This window comes from Peromyscus leucopus, chromosome 10, assembly GCF_004664715.2.
Source record: "Peromyscus leucopus breed LL Stock chromosome 10, UCI_PerLeu_2.1, whole genome shotgun sequence".
NCBI lineage: Eukaryota > Metazoa > Chordata > Mammalia > Rodentia > Cricetidae > Peromyscus > Peromyscus leucopus.
In genome coordinates this window covers 65,164,602-65,171,002 of record NC_051071.1, presented here as the reverse complement: position 1 = coordinate 65,171,002, position 6,401 = coordinate 65,164,602, and positions in this window count along the sequence as shown.

The following is a 6,401-nucleotide window of genomic DNA, read 5'->3' as shown; positions in this document are numbered from 1 at the left end:
TATGTGTAGCAGGAAATAGTTAGGTTAGCATCAGGATTGAGTCTTGTTCCAGTGGCACTGGAACTATGGTAGTTATTACAACATAGTGAAATTAAGAAAACAGTCACTCATAGAATGACCTGCACATTAGAACACTCATGATATTATTACACATCTCAGTTTGAGGATTTTTGCCAAGGTGGGAATCTCCAACCAGAAACACATGTTTGAAGGTCTTCTCCTTACAGGGTTCTACAGTACAGCCTTGTCAATCAGTAGACCAGTTGCTGAATCTGGAAATCCAAGTGACCTTTTCTTCAATGTTCCTAGAGGCAATGGAATGGAATTTTGTCACCGAATTTTTCTGCATTGCTTTGTAATACTGTTCCTCGGTTTCCTGAATCATCAGAAATACCTGGAAGAATTGATAAAATGCTAATATCCATGACATTCTCCAAAGAGATGATGAAGGAAGAGGAGGAGGAGGAGGAGGAGGAGGAGGAGGAGGAGGAGGAGGGTGCAGTAGCTATGTACGGGGTCTAAGAATTCTGCACTTCTATGTGTTTCCAGGTGATGCTAGTGCTGCTCCTCTTGGGACCACATTTTGACAAGCATGCCTCATAGGAAGAAGTAGAAGACTGAGGGAAAGTCAGCCAAAAGCAAGGAGAGAGAGCAGCTCCTAGGCATTAGGAATAATATAAATAAACACTTTTACCGAGATGGTGGTATTTTCCTTGAAATTTACGAGTGAACTGTGACTGTAGTAAGAGAACAATTGAAGGAAATGAAGTGGATGGGAGAGAATGGGAGGAAGCAAATGAAATTGGAAGAATGAGAGAGCTGTAGTAGAACGTGAACTTCACCCTGTAGGACAGAATCATGATGACCCTAACCAACTGTATACAGTAGAATGGTCATTCTGGGCACAGTATCTGTCATTTGATATTTATCTTTTTTCAGAATGGATCTAACATACATATTCATTGAGGGATTTTTCCTCAAGAAATCTTGTAAACAAAGAGGCATTTGTATATGATTATCAAATGCTTTATTTTAAAAATAAAAAGTGGCAAAATAATATACTAACAAAGAATTTAGTTATTTCAGAAACAAAATTAACAACAAAAAATATTGGAATTCATTCTGCCAAATAATAATTTCTATTCTTTGTAGGTTTTTAAAAATCTACATGCATGTCATTATGTATAAACTCATACTTCTTCAGTGTTAATAGCTGCACTGACAGCAAATCACTGTAAGTACATTCTGTTATTTATTTAATCATAGGTATTGATACTCAATGTCAGAATATATTTGTAAGGAGCTATTAATCTTTTATTTAAAAAATTTATTATTCATTTTACCTACCAACCACAGATCCCCCTCTCATCTCTCCTCCCAATCTCCTTGAACCTCCCCACCACAACCCACCCTCATATCCTCCCCCCAAAGGATAAGTCCTCCCGTGGAGTCAGCAAAACCTGGTACATTCAGTTGAGGCAGGAACAAGCACACCCTCTTTCTCCCCCTCCTCCCCAGCAGCGACATCAAGACTGAGCAAGGTTTCTAACCATAGGTAATGGGTTCTAAAAACTGAGCTCATGCAACAGGGAAAGATCCCCTCAAAGAGACAAAGTTATACAACTGTCTTCCATATACACAGGCCCTAGTCCATTCCCATGTAGGATCCACAGCTGTTGCTATAAAGTTTGTGAATTCCTACAAGCTTAGTTCAGTAGTCTCTGTAGATTTTCCCATAATGGTCTTGCCTCCCTGCCTCATAGAATCCTGTTGCTGGAGAGCTTCTCTCCAGGTCCCACCAAGCCCCGTAGTCCCACAACCCACCTATAAAATAATCACTCAGACACTTATATTACTTATAAACTGTATGGCCTTGGTGGGATTGATAAAGATCTTTTCCCATTCTGTAGGCTGTCATTTTGTGTTATTTACCATGCCCTTTGCCTTACAAAAGCATCTCAGTTTCAGAAGATACCATCTATTGATTGTTGCTCTCAGTGTCTGTGCTACTGGTGTTACATTTAGGAAGTGGTCTCCTGCATTCTAGCCTACTTCCTACATTCTCTTCTATCAGGTTCAGTGTAGCTGAATTTATGTTAAGTTTTCTTGTTGGGCTTGAGTTTTGTGCCTAGCAATATATATGGATCTATTTGCAGTCTTCTGCACATTGACATCCAGTTATGCCAGCACCATTTGTTGAAGATGCTTTCTATTTTCCACTGTACAGCTTTGGATTCTTGGTCAAAATTCAGGTGTTCATAAGTGTGTGGATTAATGTAAGGGTGTTCAATTTGATTCCATTGGTCCACATGTCAGTTTTTATGCCAATACCAAGCTGATTTTATTACTATAGCTTTATAATAGAGCTTAAAGTAAGGGATGGTGATGCCTCCAGAAGTTGCTTTACTGTAAAGGATTGTTTTAGATATCCTAGGTTTTTCATTTTTCCACATAAAGTTGAGTATTGTTCTTTCCAAGTCTGTGAAGAATTGTGTTGGGATTTTGATGAGAACAGCATTCAATCTGCAGACTGCTTTTGGTAAGATAGCCAGTTTTATTATGTTGGTTCTACCTATCCATGAGAATGGGAGATCTTTTTATTTTCTGATATTTTCTTCAATTTCTTTCCTCAGGGACTTAAAGTTCTTGTCAAACAGGTTCTTCACTTGTTTGGTTAGAGTTACCCCAAGGTATTTTATAATATTTGTGGCTATTGTGAGGGGTAATTTTTCTCTGATTTCTTTCTTGGCCCATTTATTATTTGTATATAGAAGGGCTACTGATTTTTTTTAGTTGATCTTTATCCTTCCACATTACTGAAGGTGTTTATCAGTTGTAGGAGTTCCCTGGTAGAATTTTTGGGGTCACTTTTGTGTACTATCATATTATCTGTAAATAGAGAAAGTTTGACTTCTTCCTTTCCAATTTGTATCCCCTTGATTTTCTTTTGTTGTCTTATTTATCTAGCTAAAACCTTAAGTACTATATTGAATAGATATGGGGAGAGTGGAGAGCCTAGAAATTGCTTTAAGTTTCTCTCCAATTAACTTGATGTTGGCTGTCGGCTTGCTGTAAATTGCCTTTATTATGTTTAGGTATGTTCTTGTATTCCTGATCTCTTCAAGAATCTTTTGTCAAAGACTTTTTCAGCATCTAATGAGATGATCATGTGGTTCTTTTTTCATCCAGTTTGTTTATATGGTTGATTACACTGACAGATTTTCATATATTGAACCTTACATACATCTCTGGGATGACACCTACTTGATCATGGTAGATGATTTTCTTTTTTGATGAGTTCTAGGATTCAGATTGCTGTTGCTGGAGAGCTTTTCTCCAGGTTCCACCAAGCCCCGCAGTCCCACTATCCACGTATAAAATAATCACTCAGACACTTATATTACTTATAAACTGTATGGCCGTGGCAGGCTTCTTGCTAACTGTCCTTATAGCTTAAATTAATCCATTTCCATAAATCTATACCTTGCCACGTGGCTGGTGGCTTACCGGTGTCTTCACATGCTGCTGGTCATGGCTGCGGCTGGCAGTGTCTCTCTGCCTCAGCCTTCTGCTTCCCAGTATTCTCCTCTCTCCTTGTCCCACCTACTTCCTGCCTGGCCACTGGCCAATCAGTGTTTTATTTATTGATCAATCAGAGCAATTTGACATACAGACCATCCCACAGTAGATTGCCAGTATTTTTTTAGCGTTTTACATCAATGTTTGTGAAGAAGATTGGCCTGTAATTCTCCTTCTTTGTTGAATCTTTGTGTGGTTTGGGTATCAGAGTAACTGTAGCTTCATAGAAATAGTTTGGCAATGTTCCTTCTGTTTCTATTGTGTGGAACAATTTGAGGAGTATTGGTATTACCTTTTTTGAAATTCTGGTAGAATTCTGATTCTGCACTGAAACCATTTGACCTTGGATTTGTTGTTGTTGTTGTTGTTGTGAGATTTTAATGACTGCTTCTATTTCCTTAGGGGATATAGGTATATTTAAATTGTTTATCTGGTTTTGATTTATTTTTGATATGTGGTACTATCCTGAAAATAGTCCATTTCTTTTAGATTTTGCAATTTTGTGGAGTACAGTATTTGAAGTATGATCTCATAATTCTCTGGATTATGTTGTTATGTCTCTCTTTTCATTTCTGATTTTTTTTTAATTTAGATATTCTCTCTCTAGCTTTTATTTAGTTTGGATAAGGGTTTGTCTATTATATTGATTTTCTCAAAGAACCAACTCTTTGTTTCATTGATCCTTTGTACTGTTCTCTTTGTTTCTATTTTATTGAGTTCAGCCCTCAATGTGGTTATTTCTTGGTGTATACTCCTTCTGGGTGAAGGAGTTATTATTTTAAGTAGCTTTAATGTCATGTTGCTGTTATCCTGATACCTAGAAGAATATCTTTGTTGATATTAAAGGTGAACTTGTTCTTCAACTGTATTGTTTTAGACTGTATAAGAAATCCTTCAGATTATACAAATATTATTTCTGTCCTATTCGGTTTTCTTTTGCTATGACCAACACCAAGACTGAAAGAAATTTGGGATGAAAGAGTTTATCTGAATTACATGTTCCCATAACATTAGATCATTGAGGAAGTTGGACAATAACTCAACCTGGAACAGAGGCAGAAACTTTGGAGGTAAACTGCTTATGGGCTGGTTTTCAGGTTCACATTCAGATACCTTTCTTACACATCTCTGTATTACTTGCCCTTGTGGAGTATCATCCACAGCTGGTAGGAATTGCCCATATCAGTCCTCAATCAAGAAAATGTGGTTCAGACATGTCTACAGGCAAATCTTGTGGAGATAACAACTGAAGTTCCCTCCTCTCGGTGATTCTGTGTCAAGTTGACCAAACTAACCAACACAGTTTTGATATCAACTGCATTTATCGAAATACTGTTTTTAATGCATCAATCTTATCAATTAATTCACTATGAGTTTACTTAAACATTAATTCTGAAAATGCAAAGACAAAGGTATTACCAAATCATAGTCAAGTAAAATGGTAAGAAGTGAATTCCTTCCTTCCTTCCTTCCTTCCTTCCTTCCTTCCTTCCTTCCTTCCTTCCTTCTTTCCTTCCTTCCTTCCTTCCTTCCTTCCTTCCTTCCTTCCTCTCTCTCTCTCTCTCTCTCTCTCTCTCTCTCTCTCTCTCTCTCTCTCTTTCTTTCTTTCTTTCTTTCTTTTTTGGGGGGTATTTTGAGACAGGATTTCTCTGTGTAGTTTTGGTGCCTGTCCTGGATCTCACTCTGTAGACCAGGCTGGCCTTGAACTCACAGAGATCCACCTGCCTCTGCCTCCTGAGTGCTGGGATTAAAGGTGTGCACTACCACCGCCCAGCTAAGAAATGAATTTCTTGTGTCAATAAGATTAGACACTAGAGGGAGCAAAATAGAGATGTTGATAAAAAGTTTATTGCTGTGGATATCACTCTGTATAAATAAAATGCTCATTGGCCAGTAGCCAGGCAGGAAGTATAGGCAGGACAAGTAGAGAAGAGAATTCTGGGAACAGAAAGGCTGAGTCAGGAGACGCCAGCCACCACCATGACAAGCAACATGTAAGATACAGGTAAGCCATGAGCAACGTGGCAAGGTATAGATCAATAGAAACAGCTTAATTTAAGATAGAAGAACTAGATAACAAGAAGCCTGCCACAGCCATACAGTTTGTAAGCAATATAAGTCTCTGTGTGTTTACTCGGTTGGGTCTGAGTAGCTGCAGGACTGGTGGGTGAGAGAGATTTGTCCTGACCGTGGGCCAGGCAGGACTGGAGAAAACTTCAGCTACAGTTTAAATACATATCTTATTCAAAATATCAAGAGAAATATAAAACTGGATTTTTTTTTTTAAAAAAAAAAGGTATTTTCTTAGTCCTTTGTATTTCATGCAGTTATCTAACTTTTAGAGACAATGAAACTGTCAAGTACATTCATTTCAAAGAATCAGCAAATTATATATTAATAGATGTTCCTATTGTCTTCTACTTGTGAACCAAAGTTTTCAAAGATCTGTAAGTCCAGCTATTTAGCTTCGAACCATTACCTCAAGCCTTGTGCATTTGCCTCAGGAACTTTCCTCAAAACAGTGTGCCTTACATGAATATAATGGTAAATTCCAATGATGCAGGAGTCCCCAGCAGGCAAGTTCCTTGGGTATCAGGAGATAGATGCAATAACCCCTATCTTTCATCAATCTGGTTTGGTACCTTTATCATTTTCATTACTTTGTCCTCAGTGGTGATTTATGTATTATAGTATGTGATTACAGGATGTACTTGGATGAAAAACTTATTTTCAAATATCCATGATCAAAGATAATTTGATGGAGAAAGACTTACACAGAAACACACCTTAGTTCGCCATCCCTGACAGTAGGACTCTGATAA